General features: G+C 43.9%; 47 non-coding genes across 47 annotated transcripts; all 47 read right to left on the bottom strand.

Annotated features, from left to right (window-relative positions):
• Positions 1-129: 129 nt before the first annotated feature.
• TRNAF-GAA (transfer RNA phenylalanine (anticodon GAA)) lies at positions 130-202 on the bottom strand. Its single transcript has one exon. It is a non-coding gene; the product is annotated as a tRNA-Phe (tRNA).
• Positions 203-581: 379 nt separating this feature from the next.
• Positions 582-654, bottom strand: TRNAF-GAA (transfer RNA phenylalanine (anticodon GAA)). The gene has a single exon. It is a non-coding gene; the product is annotated as a tRNA-Phe (tRNA).
• Positions 655-732: 78 nt separating this feature from the next.
• Positions 733-805, bottom strand: TRNAF-GAA (transfer RNA phenylalanine (anticodon GAA)). Its single transcript has one exon. It is a non-coding gene; the product is annotated as a tRNA-Phe (tRNA).
• A 78-nt stretch (positions 806-883) lies between these two features.
• TRNAF-GAA (transfer RNA phenylalanine (anticodon GAA)) lies at positions 884-956 on the bottom strand. Its single transcript has one exon. It is a non-coding gene; the product is annotated as a tRNA-Phe (tRNA).
• A 77-nt stretch (positions 957-1033) lies between these two features.
• Positions 1034-1106, bottom strand: TRNAF-AAA (transfer RNA phenylalanine (anticodon AAA)). The gene has a single exon. It is a non-coding gene; the product is annotated as a tRNA-Phe (tRNA).
• Positions 1107-1786: 680 nt separating this feature from the next.
• TRNAF-GAA (transfer RNA phenylalanine (anticodon GAA)) lies at positions 1787-1859 on the bottom strand. Its single transcript has one exon. It is a non-coding gene; the product is annotated as a tRNA-Phe (tRNA).
• Positions 1860-1937: 78 nt separating this feature from the next.
• TRNAF-GAA (transfer RNA phenylalanine (anticodon GAA)) lies at positions 1938-2010 on the bottom strand. The gene has a single exon. It is a non-coding gene; the product is annotated as a tRNA-Phe (tRNA).
• Positions 2011-2390: 380 nt separating this feature from the next.
• On the bottom strand, positions 2391-2463 carry TRNAF-GAA (transfer RNA phenylalanine (anticodon GAA)). The gene has a single exon. It is a non-coding gene; the product is annotated as a tRNA-Phe (tRNA).
• Positions 2464-3296: 833 nt separating this feature from the next.
• Positions 3297-3369, bottom strand: TRNAF-GAA (transfer RNA phenylalanine (anticodon GAA)). The gene has a single exon. It is a non-coding gene; the product is annotated as a tRNA-Phe (tRNA).
• A 78-nt stretch (positions 3370-3447) lies between these two features.
• Positions 3448-3520, bottom strand: TRNAF-GAA (transfer RNA phenylalanine (anticodon GAA)). The gene has a single exon. It is a non-coding gene; the product is annotated as a tRNA-Phe (tRNA).
• Positions 3521-4051: 531 nt separating this feature from the next.
• Positions 4052-4124, bottom strand: TRNAF-GAA (transfer RNA phenylalanine (anticodon GAA)). The gene has a single exon. It is a non-coding gene; the product is annotated as a tRNA-Phe (tRNA).
• Positions 4125-4654: 530 nt separating this feature from the next.
• On the bottom strand, positions 4655-4727 carry TRNAF-GAA (transfer RNA phenylalanine (anticodon GAA)). The gene has a single exon. It is a non-coding gene; the product is annotated as a tRNA-Phe (tRNA).
• Positions 4728-5107: 380 nt separating this feature from the next.
• TRNAF-GAA (transfer RNA phenylalanine (anticodon GAA)) lies at positions 5108-5180 on the bottom strand. The gene has a single exon. It is a non-coding gene; the product is annotated as a tRNA-Phe (tRNA).
• Positions 5181-5409: 229 nt separating this feature from the next.
• Positions 5410-5482, bottom strand: TRNAF-GAA (transfer RNA phenylalanine (anticodon GAA)). The gene has a single exon. It is a non-coding gene; the product is annotated as a tRNA-Phe (tRNA).
• A 78-nt stretch (positions 5483-5560) lies between these two features.
• Positions 5561-5633, bottom strand: TRNAF-GAA (transfer RNA phenylalanine (anticodon GAA)). The gene has a single exon. It is a non-coding gene; the product is annotated as a tRNA-Phe (tRNA).
• A 78-nt stretch (positions 5634-5711) lies between these two features.
• TRNAF-GAA (transfer RNA phenylalanine (anticodon GAA)) lies at positions 5712-5784 on the bottom strand. Its single transcript has one exon. It is a non-coding gene; the product is annotated as a tRNA-Phe (tRNA).
• Positions 5785-6314: 530 nt separating this feature from the next.
• TRNAF-GAA (transfer RNA phenylalanine (anticodon GAA)) lies at positions 6315-6387 on the bottom strand. The gene has a single exon. It is a non-coding gene; the product is annotated as a tRNA-Phe (tRNA).
• Positions 6388-6616: 229 nt separating this feature from the next.
• Positions 6617-6689, bottom strand: TRNAF-GAA (transfer RNA phenylalanine (anticodon GAA)). The gene has a single exon. It is a non-coding gene; the product is annotated as a tRNA-Phe (tRNA).
• Positions 6690-7068: 379 nt separating this feature from the next.
• TRNAF-GAA (transfer RNA phenylalanine (anticodon GAA)) lies at positions 7069-7141 on the bottom strand. Its single transcript has one exon. It is a non-coding gene; the product is annotated as a tRNA-Phe (tRNA).
• Positions 7142-7219: 78 nt separating this feature from the next.
• Positions 7220-7292, bottom strand: TRNAF-AAA (transfer RNA phenylalanine (anticodon AAA)). Its single transcript has one exon. It is a non-coding gene; the product is annotated as a tRNA-Phe (tRNA).
• A 78-nt stretch (positions 7293-7370) lies between these two features.
• Positions 7371-7443, bottom strand: TRNAF-GAA (transfer RNA phenylalanine (anticodon GAA)). The gene has a single exon. It is a non-coding gene; the product is annotated as a tRNA-Phe (tRNA).
• A 78-nt stretch (positions 7444-7521) lies between these two features.
• Positions 7522-7594, bottom strand: TRNAF-GAA (transfer RNA phenylalanine (anticodon GAA)). The gene has a single exon. It is a non-coding gene; the product is annotated as a tRNA-Phe (tRNA).
• A 77-nt stretch (positions 7595-7671) lies between these two features.
• Positions 7672-7744, bottom strand: TRNAF-GAA (transfer RNA phenylalanine (anticodon GAA)). The gene has a single exon. It is a non-coding gene; the product is annotated as a tRNA-Phe (tRNA).
• A 229-nt stretch (positions 7745-7973) lies between these two features.
• On the bottom strand, positions 7974-8046 carry TRNAF-GAA (transfer RNA phenylalanine (anticodon GAA)). Its single transcript has one exon. It is a non-coding gene; the product is annotated as a tRNA-Phe (tRNA).
• A 78-nt stretch (positions 8047-8124) lies between these two features.
• TRNAF-GAA (transfer RNA phenylalanine (anticodon GAA)) lies at positions 8125-8197 on the bottom strand. The gene has a single exon. It is a non-coding gene; the product is annotated as a tRNA-Phe (tRNA).
• A 229-nt stretch (positions 8198-8426) lies between these two features.
• On the bottom strand, positions 8427-8499 carry TRNAF-GAA (transfer RNA phenylalanine (anticodon GAA)). Its single transcript has one exon. It is a non-coding gene; the product is annotated as a tRNA-Phe (tRNA).
• Positions 8500-8728: 229 nt separating this feature from the next.
• On the bottom strand, positions 8729-8801 carry TRNAF-AAA (transfer RNA phenylalanine (anticodon AAA)). The gene has a single exon. It is a non-coding gene; the product is annotated as a tRNA-Phe (tRNA).
• A 78-nt stretch (positions 8802-8879) lies between these two features.
• Positions 8880-8952, bottom strand: TRNAF-GAA (transfer RNA phenylalanine (anticodon GAA)). Its single transcript has one exon. It is a non-coding gene; the product is annotated as a tRNA-Phe (tRNA).
• Positions 8953-9030: 78 nt separating this feature from the next.
• TRNAF-GAA (transfer RNA phenylalanine (anticodon GAA)) lies at positions 9031-9103 on the bottom strand. The gene has a single exon. It is a non-coding gene; the product is annotated as a tRNA-Phe (tRNA).
• Positions 9104-9181: 78 nt separating this feature from the next.
• TRNAF-GAA (transfer RNA phenylalanine (anticodon GAA)) lies at positions 9182-9254 on the bottom strand. The gene has a single exon. It is a non-coding gene; the product is annotated as a tRNA-Phe (tRNA).
• Positions 9255-9634: 380 nt separating this feature from the next.
• TRNAF-GAA (transfer RNA phenylalanine (anticodon GAA)) lies at positions 9635-9707 on the bottom strand. Its single transcript has one exon. It is a non-coding gene; the product is annotated as a tRNA-Phe (tRNA).
• A 78-nt stretch (positions 9708-9785) lies between these two features.
• On the bottom strand, positions 9786-9858 carry TRNAF-GAA (transfer RNA phenylalanine (anticodon GAA)). Its single transcript has one exon. It is a non-coding gene; the product is annotated as a tRNA-Phe (tRNA).
• Positions 9859-10087: 229 nt separating this feature from the next.
• Positions 10088-10160, bottom strand: TRNAF-GAA (transfer RNA phenylalanine (anticodon GAA)). The gene has a single exon. It is a non-coding gene; the product is annotated as a tRNA-Phe (tRNA).
• Positions 10161-10238: 78 nt separating this feature from the next.
• TRNAF-GAA (transfer RNA phenylalanine (anticodon GAA)) lies at positions 10239-10311 on the bottom strand. The gene has a single exon. It is a non-coding gene; the product is annotated as a tRNA-Phe (tRNA).
• Positions 10312-10389: 78 nt separating this feature from the next.
• On the bottom strand, positions 10390-10462 carry TRNAF-AAA (transfer RNA phenylalanine (anticodon AAA)). The gene has a single exon. It is a non-coding gene; the product is annotated as a tRNA-Phe (tRNA).
• A 77-nt stretch (positions 10463-10539) lies between these two features.
• Positions 10540-10612, bottom strand: TRNAF-GAA (transfer RNA phenylalanine (anticodon GAA)). Its single transcript has one exon. It is a non-coding gene; the product is annotated as a tRNA-Phe (tRNA).
• A 78-nt stretch (positions 10613-10690) lies between these two features.
• On the bottom strand, positions 10691-10763 carry TRNAF-GAA (transfer RNA phenylalanine (anticodon GAA)). Its single transcript has one exon. It is a non-coding gene; the product is annotated as a tRNA-Phe (tRNA).
• A 77-nt stretch (positions 10764-10840) lies between these two features.
• On the bottom strand, positions 10841-10913 carry TRNAF-GAA (transfer RNA phenylalanine (anticodon GAA)). The gene has a single exon. It is a non-coding gene; the product is annotated as a tRNA-Phe (tRNA).
• A 229-nt stretch (positions 10914-11142) lies between these two features.
• On the bottom strand, positions 11143-11215 carry TRNAF-GAA (transfer RNA phenylalanine (anticodon GAA)). Its single transcript has one exon. It is a non-coding gene; the product is annotated as a tRNA-Phe (tRNA).
• Positions 11216-11293: 78 nt separating this feature from the next.
• TRNAF-GAA (transfer RNA phenylalanine (anticodon GAA)) lies at positions 11294-11366 on the bottom strand. Its single transcript has one exon. It is a non-coding gene; the product is annotated as a tRNA-Phe (tRNA).
• Positions 11367-11595: 229 nt separating this feature from the next.
• TRNAF-GAA (transfer RNA phenylalanine (anticodon GAA)) lies at positions 11596-11668 on the bottom strand. Its single transcript has one exon. It is a non-coding gene; the product is annotated as a tRNA-Phe (tRNA).
• A 229-nt stretch (positions 11669-11897) lies between these two features.
• TRNAF-AAA (transfer RNA phenylalanine (anticodon AAA)) lies at positions 11898-11970 on the bottom strand. The gene has a single exon. It is a non-coding gene; the product is annotated as a tRNA-Phe (tRNA).
• A 78-nt stretch (positions 11971-12048) lies between these two features.
• TRNAF-GAA (transfer RNA phenylalanine (anticodon GAA)) lies at positions 12049-12121 on the bottom strand. Its single transcript has one exon. It is a non-coding gene; the product is annotated as a tRNA-Phe (tRNA).
• Positions 12122-12199: 78 nt separating this feature from the next.
• Positions 12200-12272, bottom strand: TRNAF-GAA (transfer RNA phenylalanine (anticodon GAA)). The gene has a single exon. It is a non-coding gene; the product is annotated as a tRNA-Phe (tRNA).
• A 78-nt stretch (positions 12273-12350) lies between these two features.
• TRNAF-GAA (transfer RNA phenylalanine (anticodon GAA)) lies at positions 12351-12423 on the bottom strand. Its single transcript has one exon. It is a non-coding gene; the product is annotated as a tRNA-Phe (tRNA).
• A 380-nt stretch (positions 12424-12803) lies between these two features.
• Positions 12804-12876, bottom strand: TRNAF-GAA (transfer RNA phenylalanine (anticodon GAA)). Its single transcript has one exon. It is a non-coding gene; the product is annotated as a tRNA-Phe (tRNA).
• Positions 12877-12954: 78 nt separating this feature from the next.
• TRNAF-GAA (transfer RNA phenylalanine (anticodon GAA)) lies at positions 12955-13027 on the bottom strand. Its single transcript has one exon. It is a non-coding gene; the product is annotated as a tRNA-Phe (tRNA).
• Between the last annotated feature and the right edge of the window lie 94 nt (positions 13028-13121).

Genomic DNA, 13121 nt, shown 5'->3' with positions numbered 1-13121 from the left:
AGGGACCTTTAGATCTTCAGTCTAACGCTCTCCCAACTGAGCTATTTCGGCTCATATTCAAGCAGCTAGGGAATTTTTCCTGAAGAAAGTAATTTACCTTAAGGTACACGACCCAAAAAGATCTCTTGTTGCCGAAACCCGGGATCGAACCAGGGACCTTCAGATCTTCAGTCTAACGCTCTCCCAACTGAGCTATCTCGGCTCATATTCAAGCAGCTAGGGAATTTTTCCTGAAGCAAAAAATTTACTTTAAGATACACGACCCAAAAAGCTCTCGTGGTTCCGAAACCCGGGATCGAACCAGGGACCTTTAGATCTTCAGTCTAACGCTTTCCCAACTGAGCAATTTCGGCTCATATTCACGCAGCTAGGGAATTTTTCCCGAAGAAAATAATTTACTTTAAGATACACGATCCAAACACCGCTGCTGTTGCCGAAACCCGGGATCGAACCAGGGACCTTTAGATCTTCAGCCTAACGCTCTCCCAACTAAGCTATTTTGGCTCGTTTTCATGTAACCAGGTAAACTTTCCTGAAGCAAATAATTTACTTTAAGATACTCGACCAAAAAGCTCTCGTGATGCCGAAACCCGGGATCGAACCAGGGACCTTTAGATCTTCAGTCTAACGCTCTCCCAACTGAGCTATTTCGGCTCATATTCAAGCAGCTAGGGAATTTTTCCCGAAGAAAATAATTTACTTTAAGATACACGATCCAAAAACCTCTCCTGATGCCGAAACCCGGGATCGAACCAGGGACCTTTAGATCTTCAGTCTAACGCTCTCCCAACTAAGCTATTTCGGCTCTTTTTCATGTAACCAGGGACACTTTCCTTGGGAAAGCAGTTTACTTTAATGTACACGACCCAAAAAGCTTTCATGTTGCCGAAACCCGGGATCGAACCAAGGACCTTTAGATCTTCAGTCTAACGCTCTCCCAACTGAGCTATTTCGGCTCTTATTCATGCAACCAGGTAAACGTTCCTGAAGCAAATAATTTACTTTAAGATACTCGAACAAAAAGCTCTCGTGATGCCGAAACCCGGGATCGAAACAGGGACCTTTAGATCTTTAGTCTAACGCTCTCCCAACTGAGCTATTTCGGCTCACATTCAAGCAGCTAGGGAATTTTTCCTGAAGCAAATAATTTACTTTAAGATACACGACCCAAAAAGCTCTCGTATTTCCGAAACCCGGGATCGAACCAGGGACCTTTAGATCTTCAGTCTAACGCTCTCCCAACTGAGCTTTTCGGCTCTTATTCATGCAACGGGGTAAAATTTCCTGAAGCAAATAATTTACTTTAAGATACTCGACCCAAAAAGCTCTCGTGATGCCGAAACCCGGGATCGAACCATGGACCTTTAGATCTTCAGTCTAACGCTCTCCCAACTAAGCTATTTCGGCTCATATTCAAGCAGCTAGGGAATTTTTCCTGAAGAAAATAATTTACTTTAAGAGACACGATCCAAACACTTGTGCTGTTGCCGAAACCCGGGATCGAACCAAGGACCTTTAGATCTTCAGTCTAACGCTCTCCCAACTGACCTATTTCGGCTCTTGTTCATGCAGCCAGGTAAACTTTCCTGAAGCAAATAATTTACTTTAAGATACTCGACCAAAAAGCTCACGTAATGCCGAAACCCGGGATCGACCCAGGGACCTTTAGATCTTCAGTCTAACGCTCTCCCAACTGAGCTATTTCGGCTCATATTCAAGCAGCTAGGGAATTTTTCCTGAAGAAAGTAGTTTACCTTAAGGTACAAGACCCAAAAAGATCTCGTGTTGCCGAAACCCGGGATCGAACCAGGGACCTTTAGATCTTCAGTCTAACGCTCTCCCAACTGAGCTATTTCGGCGAATGTTCAAGCAACTAGGGAATTTTTCCTGAAGAAAATAATTTACTTTAAGGTACACGACCCAAAAAGCTCTCGTGTTGCCGAAACCCGGGATCGAACCAGGGACCTTTAGATCTTCAGTCTAACGCTCTCCCAACTGAGCTATTTCGGCTCATATTCAAGCAGCTAGGGAATTTTTCCTGAAGCAAATAATTTACTTTAAGATACACGACCCAAAAAGCTCTCGTGTTGCCGAAACCCGGGATCGAACCAGGGACCTTTAGATCTTCAGTCTAACGCTCTCCCAACTGAGCTATTTCGTCTCACGTTCAAGCAGCTAGGGAATTTTTCCTGAAGCAAATAATTTACTTTAAGATACACGATCCAAACACCTCTGCTGTTGCCGAAACCCGGGATCGAATCAGGGACCATTAGATCTTCAGTCTAACGCTCTCCCAACTAAGCTATTTCGGCTCTTTTTCATGTAACCAGGGACACTTTCCTTGGGAAAGCAGTTTACTTTAATGTACACGACCCAAAAAGCTTTCATGTTGCCGAAACCTGGGATCGAACCAGGGACCTTTAGATCTTCAGTCTAACGCTCTCCCAACTGAGCTATTTCGGCTCTTATTCATGCAACCAGGTAAACTTTCCTGAAGCAAATAATTTTCTTTAAGATACTCGACCCAAAAAGCTCTCGTGAGGCCGAAACCCGGGATCGAACCACGGACCTTTAGATCTTCAGTCTAACGCTCTCCCAACTGAGCTATTTCGGCTCATATTCAAGCAGCTAAGGAATTTTTCCTGAAGCAAATAATTTACTTTAAGATACACGACCCAAAAAGCTCTCGTATTTCCGAAACCCGTGATCGAACCAGGGACCTTTAGATCTTCAGTCTAACGCTCTCCCAACTGAGCAATTTCGGCTCATATTCACGCAGCTTGGGAATTTTTCCAGAAGAAAATAATTTACTTTAAGATACACGATCCAAACACCTCTTCTGTTGCCGAAACTCGGGATCGAACCAGGGACCTTTAGATCTTCAGTCTAACGCTCTCCCAACTAAGCTATTTCGGCTCTTTTTCATGTAACCAGGGACACTTTCCTTGGGAAAGCAGTTTACTTTAATGTACACGACCCAAAAAGCTTTCATGTGGCCGAAACCCGGGATCGAACCAGGGACCTTTAGATCTTCAGTATAACGCTCTCCCAACTGAGCTTTTTCGGCTCATATTCAAGCAGCTAGGGAATTTTTCCTGAAGCAAATAATTTACTTTAAGATACACGACCCAAAAAGCTCTCGTATTTCCGAAACCCGTGATCGAACCAGGGACCTTTAGATCTTCAGTCTAACGCTCTCCCAACTGAGCAATTTCGGCTCATATTCACGCAGCTAGGGAATTTTTCCTGAAGAAAATAATTTACTTTAAGATACACGATCCAAACACCTCTGCTGTTGCCGAAACCCGGGATCGAACCAGGGACCTTTAGATCTTCAGTCTAACGCTCTCCCAACTAAGCTATTTCGGCTCTATTTCATGTAACCAGGGACACTTTCCTTGGGAAAGCAGTTTACTTTAATGTACACGACCCACAAAGCTTTCATGTTGCCGAAACCTGGGATCGAACCAGGGACCTTTAGATCTTCAGTCTAACGCTCTCCCAACTGAGCTATTTCGGCTCTTATTCATGCAACCAGGTAAACTTTCCTGAAGCAAATAATTTTCTTTAAGATACTCGACCCAAAAAGCTCTCGTGAGGCCGAAACCCGGGATCGAACCACGGACCTTTAGATCTTCAGTCTAACGCTCTCCCAACTGAGCTATTTCGGCTCATATTCAAGCAGCTAGAGAATTTTTCCTGAACCAAATAATTTACTTTAAGATACACGACCCAAAAAGCTCTCGTATTTCCGAAACCCGTGATCGAACCAGGGACCTTTAGATCTTCAGTCTAACGCTCTCCCAACTGAGCAATTTCGGCTCATATTCACGCAGCTTGGGAATTTTTCCTGAAGAAAATAATTTACTTTAAGATACACGATCCAAACACCTCTGCTGTTGCCGAAACCCGGGATCGAACCAGGGACCTTTAGATATTCAGTCTAACGCCCTCCCAACTAAGCTATTTCGGCTCTTTTTCATGTAACCAGGGACACTTTCCTTGGGAAAGCAGTTTACTTTAATGTACACGACCCAAAAAGCTTTCACGTTGCCGAAACCCGGGATCGAACCAGAGACCTTTAGATCTTCAGTCTAACGCTCTCCCAACTGAGCTATTTCGGCTCTTATTCATGCAACCAGGTAAACTTTCCTGAAGCAAATAATTACTTTAAGATACTCGACCCAAAAAGCTCTCGTGATGCTGAAACCCGGGATCGAACCAGGGACCTTTAGATCTTCAGTATAACGCTCTCCCAACTGAGCAATTTCGGCTCATACTCACGCAGCTAGGGAATTTTTCCTGAAGAAAATAATTTACATTACGATACACGATCCAAACACCTCTGCTGTTGCCGAAACCCGGGATCGAACCAGGGAACTTTAGATCTTCAGTCTAACGCTCTCCCAACTAAGCTATTTCGGCTCTATTTCATGTAACCAGGGACACTTTCCTTGGGAAAGCAGTTTACTTTAATGTACACGACCCAAAAAGCTCTCGTATTTCCGAAAACCGGGATCGAACCAGGGACCTTTAGATCTTCAGTCTAACGCTCTCCCAACTGAGCTATTTCGGCTCACATTCAAGCAGCTAGGGAATTTTTCCTGAAGCAAATAATTTACTTTAAGATATACTATCCAAAAAGATTTCATATTGCCGAAACCCGGGATCGAACCAGGGACCTTTAGATCTTCAGTCTAACGCTCTCCCAACTGAGCTATTTCGGCTCATATTCGAGCAGCTAGGGAATTTTTCCTGAAGCAAATAATTTACTTTAAGATACACGACCCAAAATGCTCTCGTATTTCCGAAACCCGGGATCGAACCAGGGACCTTTAGATCTTCAGTTTAACGCTCTCCCAACTGAGCAATTTCGGCTCATATTCACGCAGCTAGGGAATTTTTCCTGAAGAAAATAATTTACTTTAAGATACACGATCCAAACAACTCTGCTGTTGCCGAAACCCGGGATCGAATCAGGGACCATTAGATCTTCAGTCTAACGCTCTCCCAACTAGGCTATTTCGGCTCTTTTTCATGTAACCAGGGACACTTTCCTTGGGAAAGCAGTTTACTTTAATGTACACGACCCAAAAAGCTTTCATGTTGCCGAAACCCGGGATCGAACCAGGGACCTTTAGATCTTCAGTCCAACGCTCTCCCAACTGAGCTATTTCGGCTCTTATTCATGCAACCAGGTAAACTTTCCTGAAGCAAATAATTTTCTTTAAGATACACGACCCAAAAAGCTCTCGTATTTCCGAAACCCGTGATCGAACCAGGGACCTTTAGATCTTCAGTCTATCGCTCTCCCAACTGAGTAATTTCGGCTCATATTCACGCAGCTAGGGAATTTTTCCTGAACAAGATAATTTACTTTAAGATACACGGTCCAAACACCTCTGTTGTTGCCGAAACCCGGGATCGAACCAGGGACCTTTAGATCTTCAGTCTAACGCTCTCCCAACTAAGCTATTTCGGCTCTTTTTCATGTAACCAGGGACGCTTTCCTTGGGAAAGCAGTTTACTTTAATGTACACGACCCAAAAAGCTTTCACCTTGCCGAAACCCGGGATCGAACCAGGGACCTTTAGATCTTCAGTCTAACGCTCTCCCAACTGAGCTATTTCGGCTCATATTCAAGCAGCTAGGGAATTTTTCATGAAGAAAGTAATTTACCTTAAGGTACACGACCCAAAAAGCTCTCGTGTTGCCGAAACCCGGGATCGAACCAGGGACCTTTAGATCTTCAGTCTAACGCTCTCCCAACTGAGCTATTTCGGCTCATGTTCAAGCAGCTAGGGAATTTTTCCTGAAGCAAATAATTTACTTTAAGATACACGACCCAAAAAGCTCTCGTATTTCCGAAACCCGTGATCGAACCAGGGACCTTAAGATCTTCAGTCTAACGCTCTCCCAACTGAGCAATTTCGGCTCATATTCACGCAGCTAGGGAATTTTTCCTGAAGAAAATAATTTACTTTAAGATACACGATCCAAACACCTCTGCTGTTTCCGAAACCCGGGATCGAACCAGGGACTTTTAGATCTTCAGTCTAGCGCTCTCCCAACTAAGCTATTTCGGCTCTTTTTCATGTAACCAGGGACACTTTCCTTGGGAAAGCAGTTTACTTTAATGTACACGACCCAAAAAGCTTTCATGTTGCCGAGACCCGGGATCGAACCAGGGACCTTTAGATCTTCAGTCTAACGCTCTCCCAACTGAGCTATTTCGTCTCTTATTCATGCAACCAGGTAAACTTTCCTGAAGCAAATAATTTACTTTAAGATACTCGACCCAAAAAGCTCTCGAATGCCGAAACCCGGGATCGAACCAGGGACCTTTAGATCTTCAGTCTAACGCTCTCCCAACTGAGCAATTTCGGCTCATATTCACGCAGCTAGGGAATTTTTCCTGAAGAAAATAATTTACTTTAAGATACACGATCCAAACACCTCTGCTGTTGCCGAAACCCGGGATCGAACCAGGGACCTTTAATTCTTCAGTCTAACGCTCTTCCAACTAAGCTATTTCGACTCTTTTTCATGTAACCAGGGACACTTTCCTTGGGAAAGCAGTTTACTTTAATGTACACGACCCAAAAAGCTTTCACGTTGCCGAAACCCGGGATCGAACCAGGGACCTTTAGATCTTCAGTCTAACGCTCTCCCAACTGAGCTATTTCGGCTCTTATTCAGGCAACCAGGTAAACTTTCCTGAAGCAAATAATTTACTTTAAGATACTCGACCCAAAAAGCTCTCGTGATGCCGAAACCCGGGATCGAACCAGGGACCTTTAGATCTTCAGTCTAACGCTCTCCCAACTGAGCTATTTCTGCTCATATTAAAGCAGCTAGGAAATTTTTCCTGAAGAAAGTAATTTACCTTAAGCTACACGACCCAAAAAGCTCTCGTGTTCCGAAACCCGGGATCGAACCAGGGACCTTTAGATCTTCAGTCTAACGCTCTCCCAACTGAGCTATTTCGGCTCATATTCAAGCACCTAGGGAAATTTTCCTGAAGCAAGTAAATTACTTTAAGATACACGACCCAAAAAGCTCTCGTGTTGCCGAAACCCGGGATCGAACCAGGGACCTTTAGATCTTCAGTCTAACGCTCTCCCAACTGAGCTATTTCGGCTCACATTCAAGCAGCTAGGGAATTTTTCCTGAAGCAAATAATTTTTTTTAAGATATACTACCCAAAAAGATTTCATATTGCCGAAACCAGGGATCAAACCAGGGACCTTTAGATCTTTAGTCTAATGCTCTTCCAACAGAGCTATTTCGGCTCTTGTTCAAGCAGCTAGGGAATTTTTCCTGAAGAAAATAATTTACTTTAAGATACACGATCCGAACACTTCTGCTGTTGCCGAAACCCGGGATCGAACCAGGGACCTTTAGATCTTCAGTCTAACGCTCTCCCAACTAAGCTATTTCGGCTCTTTTTCATGTAACCAGGGACACTTTCCTTGGGAAAGCAGTTTACTTTAATGTACACGACCCAAAAAGCTTTCATGTTGCCGAAACCCGGGATCGAACCAGGGACCTTTAGATCTTCAGTCTAACGCTCTCCCAACTGAGCTATTTCGGCTCTTATTCATGCAACCAGGTAAACTTTCCTGAAGCAAATAATTTACTTTAAGATACTCGACCCAAAAAGCTCTCGAATGCCGAAACCCGGGATCGAACCAGGGACCTTTAGATCTTCAGTCTAACGCTCTCCCAACTGAGCTATTTCGGCTCATATTCAAGCAGCTATTGAATTTTTCCTGAAGCGAATAATTTACTTTAAGATACACGACCCAAAAAGCTCTCGTATTTCCGAAACCCGGGATCGAACCAGGGACCTTTAGATCTTCAGTCTAACGCTCTCCCAACTGAGCAATTTCGGCTCATATTCACGCAGCTAGGGAATTTTTCCTGAAGAAAATAATTTACTTTAAGATACACGATCCAAACACCTCTGCTGTTGCCGAAACCCGGGATCGAACCAGGGACCTTTAGATCTTCAGTCTAATGCTCTCCCAACTAAGCTATTTCGGCTCTTTTTCATGTAACCAGGGACACTTTCCTTGGGAAAGCAGTTTACTTTAATGTACACGACGCAAAAAGCTTTCACGTTGCCGAAACCCGGGAACGAACCAGGGACCTTTAGATCTTCAGTCTAACGCTCTCCCAACTGAGCTATTTCGGCTCTTATTCTTGCAACAAGGTAAACTTTCCTTAAGCAAATAATTTACTTTAAGATACTCGACGCAAAAAGCTCTGGTGATGCCGAAACCCGGGATCGAACCAGGGACCTTTAGATCTTCAGTCCAACGCTCTCCCAACTGAGCTATTTCGCCTCATATTCAAGCAGCTTGGGAATTTTTCCTGAAGAAAGTAATTTACCTTAAGGTACACGACCCAAAAAGCTCTCGTGTTGCCGAAACCCGGGATCGAACCAGGGACCTTTAGATCTTCAGTCTAACGCTCTCCCAACTGAGCTATTTCGGCTCATATTCAAGGAGCTAGGGAATTTTTCCTGAAGCAAGTAATTTACTTTAATATACACGACCCAAAAAGCTCTCGTGTTGCCGAAAAACGGGATCGAACCAGGGACCTTTAGATCTTCAGTCTAACGCTCTCCCAACTGAGCTATTTCGGCTCACATTCAAGCAGCTAGGGAATTTTTCCTGAAGCAAATAATTTTTTTTAAGATATACTATCCAAAAAGATTTCATATTGCCGAAACCAGGGATCAAACCAGGGACCTTTAGATCTTTAGTCTAACGCTCTTCCAACAGAGCTATTTCGGCTCTTGTTCAAGCAGCTAGGGAATTTTTCCTGAAGAAAATAATTTACTTTAAGATACACGATCCGAACACTTCTGCTGTTGCCGAAACCCGGGATCGAACCAGGGACCTTTAGATCTTCAGTCTAACGCTCTCCCAACTAAGCTATTTCGGCTCTTTTTCATGTAACCAGGGACACTTTCCTTGGGAAAGCAGTTTACTTTAATGTACACGACCCAAAAAGCTTTCATGTTGCCGAAACCCGGGATCGAACCAGGGACCTTTAGATCTTCAGTCTAACGCTCTCCCAACTGAGCAATTTCGGCTCATATTCACGCAGCTAGGGAATTTTTCCTGAAGAAAATAATTTTCTTTAAGATACACGATCCAAACACCTCTGCTGTTGCCGAAACCCGGGATCGAACCAGGGACCTTTAGATCTTCAGTCTAACGCTCTCCCAACTAAGCTATTTCGGCTCTTTTTCATGTAACCAGGGACGCTTTCCTTGGGAAAGCAGTTTACTTTAATGTACACGACCCAAAAAGCTTTGATGTCGCCGAAACCCGGGATCGAACCAGGGACCTTTAGATCTTCAGTCTTACGCTCTCCCAACTGAGCTATTTCGGCTCTTATTCATGCAACCAGGTAAACTTTCCTTAAGCAAATAATTTACTTTAAGATACTCGACCCAAAAAGCTCTCGTGATGCCGAAACCCGGGATCGAACTAGGGACCTTTAGATCTTCAGTCCAACGCTCTCCCAACTGAGCTATTTCGGCTCATATTCAACCAGCTAGGGAATTTTTCCTGAAGAAAGTAATTTACCTTAAGGTACACGACCCAAAAAGCTCTCGTGTTGCCGAAACCCGGGATCGAACCAGGGACCTTTAGATCTTCAGTCTAACGCTCTCCCAACTGAGCTATTTCGGCTCATATTCAAGCAGCTAGGGAGTTTTTCCTGAAGCAAGTAATTTACTTTAAGATACACGACCCAAAAAGCTCTCGTGTTGCCGAAACCCGGGATCGAACCAGGGACCTTTAGATCTTCAGTCTAACGCTCTCCCAACTGAGCTATTTCGGCTCTTATTCATGCAACAAGGTAAACTTTCCTTAAGCAAATAATTTACTTTAAGATACTCGACGCAAAAAGCTCTGGTGATGCCGAAACCCGGGATCGAACCAGGGACCTTTAGATCTTCAGTCCAACGCTCTCCCAACTGAGCTATTTCGCCTCATATTCAAGCAGCTAGGGAATTTTTCCTGAAGAAAGTAATTTACCTTAAGGTACACGACCCAAAAAGCTCTCGTGTTGCCGAAACCCGGGATCGAACCAGGGACCTTTAGATCTTCAGTCTAACGCTCTCCCAACTGAGCTATTTCGGCTCATATTCAAGCAGCTAGGGAATTTTTCCTGAAGCAAGTAATTTACTTTAAGATACACGACCCAAAAAGCTCTCGTGTTGCCGAAACCCGGGATCGAACCAGGGACCTTTAGATCTTCAGTCTAACGCTCTCCCAACTGAGCTATTTCGGCTCACATTCAAGCAGCTAGGGAATTTTTCCTGAAGCAAATAATTTTTTTTAAGATATACTATCCAAAAAGATTTCATATTGCCGAAACCAGGGATCAAACCAGGGACCTTTAGATCTTTAGTCTAACGCTCTTCCAACAGAGCTATTTCGGCTCTGTTCAAGCAGCTAGGGAATTTTTCCTGAAGAAAATAATTTACTTTAAGATACACGATCCGAACACTTCTGCTGTTGCCGAAACCCGGGATCGAACCAGGGACCTTTAGATCTTCAGTCTAACGCTCTCCCAACTAAGCTATTTCGGCTCTTTTTCATGTAACCAGGGACACTTTCCTTGGGAAAGCAGTTTACTTTAATGTACACGACCCAAAAAGCTTTCATGTTGCCGAAACCCGGGATCGAACCAGGGACCTTTAGATCTTCAGTCTAACGCTCTCCCAACTGAGCTATTTCGGCTCTTATTCATGCAACCAGGTAAACTTTCCTGAAGCAAATAATTTACTTTAAGATACTCGACCCAAAAAGCTCTCGAATGCCGAAACCCGGGATCGAACCAGGGACCTTTAGATCTTCAGTCTAACGCTCTCCCAACTGAGCTATTTCGGCTCATATTCAAGCAGCTATTGAATTTTTCCTGAAGCGAATAATTTACTTTAAGATACACGACCCAAAAAGCTCTCGTATTTCCGAAACCCGGGATCGAACCAGGGACCTTTAGATCTTCAGTCTAACGCTCTCCCAACTGAGCAATTTCGGCTCATATTCACGCAGCTAGGGAATTTTTCCTGAAGAAAATAATTTACTTTAAGATACACGATCCAAACACCTCTGCTGTTGCCGAAACCCGGGATCGAACCAGGGACCTTTAGATCTTCAGTCTAATGCTCTCCCAACTAAGCTATTTCGGCTCTTTTTCATGTAACCAGGGACACTTTCCTTGGGAAAGCAGTTTACTTTAATGTACACGACGCAAAAAGCTTTCACGTTGCCGAAACCCGGGAACGAACCAGGGACCTTTAGATCTTCAGTCTAACGCTCTCCCAACTGAGCTATTTCGGCTCTTATTCTTGCAACAAGGTAAACTTTCCTTAAGCAAATAATTTACTTTAAGATACTCGACGCAAAAAGCTCTGGTGATGCCGAAACCCGGGATCGAACCAGGGACCTTTAGATCTTCAGTCCAACGCTCTCCCAACTGAGCTATTTCGCCTCATATTCAAGCAGCTAGGGAATTTTTCCTGAAGAAAGTAATTTACCTTAAGGTACACGACCCAAAAAGCTCTCGTGTTGCCGAAACCCGGGATCGAACCAGGGACCTTTAGATCTTCAGTCTAACGCTCTCCCAACTGAGCTATTTCGGCTCATATTCAAGGAGCTAGGGAATTTTTCCTGAAGCAAGTAATTTACTTTAATATACACGACCCAAAAAGCTCTCGTGTTGCCGAAAAACGGGATCGAACCAGGGACCTTTAGATCTTCAGTCTAACGCTCTCCCAACTGAGCTATTTCGGCTCACATTCAAGCAGCTAGGGAATTTTTCCTGAAGCAAATAATTTTTTTTAAGATATACTATCCAAAAAGATTTCATATTGCCGAAACCAGGGATCAAACCAGGGACCTTTAGATCTTTAGTCTAACGCTCTTCCAACAGAGCTATTTCGGCTCTTGTTCAAGCAGCTAGGGAATTTTTCCTGAAGAAAATAATTTACTTTAAGATACACGATCCGAACACTTCTGCTGTTGCCGAAACCCGGGATCGAACCAGGGACCTTTAGATCTTCAGTCTAACGCTCTCCCAACTAAGCTATTTCGGCTCTTTTTCATGTAACCAGGGACACTTTCCTTGGGAAAGCAGTTTACTTTAATGTACACGACCCAAAAAGCTTTCATGTTGCCGAAACCCGGGATCGAACCAGGGACCTTTAGATCTTCAGTCTAACGCTCTCCCAACTGAGCAATTTCGGCTCATATTCACGCAGCTAGGGAATTTTTCCTGAAGAAAATAATTTTCTTTAAGATACACGATCCAAACACCTCTGCTGTTGCCGAAACCCGGGATCGAACCAGGGACCTTTAGATCTTCAGTCTAACGCTCTCCCAACTAAGCTATTTCGGCTCTTTTTCATGTAACCAGGGACGCTTTCCTTGGGAAAGCAGTTTACTTTAATGTACACGACCCAAAAAGCTTTGATGTCGCCGAAACCCGGGATCGAACCAGGGACCTTTAGATCTTCAGTCTTACGCTCTCCCAACTGAGCTATTTCGGCTCTTATTCATGCAACCAGGTAAACTTTCCTTAAGCAAATAATTTACTTTAAGATACTCGACCCAAAAAGCTCTCGTGATGCCGAAACCCGGGATCGAACTAGGGACCTTTAGATCTTCAGTCCAACGCTCTCCCAACTGAGCTATTTCGGCTCATATTCAACCAGCTAGGGAATTTTTCCTGAAGAAAGTAATTTACCTTAAGGTACACGACCCAAAAAGCTCTCGTGTTGCCGAAACCCGGGATCGAACCAGGGACCTTTAGATCTTCAGTCTAACGCTCTCCCAACTGAGCTATTTCGGCTCATATTCAAGCAGCTAGGGAGTTTTTCCTGAAGCAAGTAATTTACTTTAAGATACACGACCCAAAAAGCTCTCGTGTTGCCGAAACCCGGGATCGAACCAGGGACCTTTAGATCTTCAGTCTAACGCTCTCCCAACTGAGCTATTTCGGCTCTTATTCATGCAACAAGGTAAACTTTCCTTAAGCAAATAATTTACTTTAAGATACTCGACGCAAAAAGCTCTGGTGATGCCGAAACCCGGGAT

The sequence above is a fragment of the Phalangium opilio genome, unplaced genomic scaffold, assembly GCF_054372755.1.
Source record: "Phalangium opilio isolate 3A_F unplaced genomic scaffold, DU_Popi_V2 ptg000217l_1, whole genome shotgun sequence".
In the NCBI taxonomy this organism is placed as follows: Eukaryota; Metazoa; Arthropoda; class Arachnida; order Opiliones; family Phalangiidae; genus Phalangium; species Phalangium opilio.
This window is presented reverse-complemented; position numbering and strand designations above follow the sequence as displayed.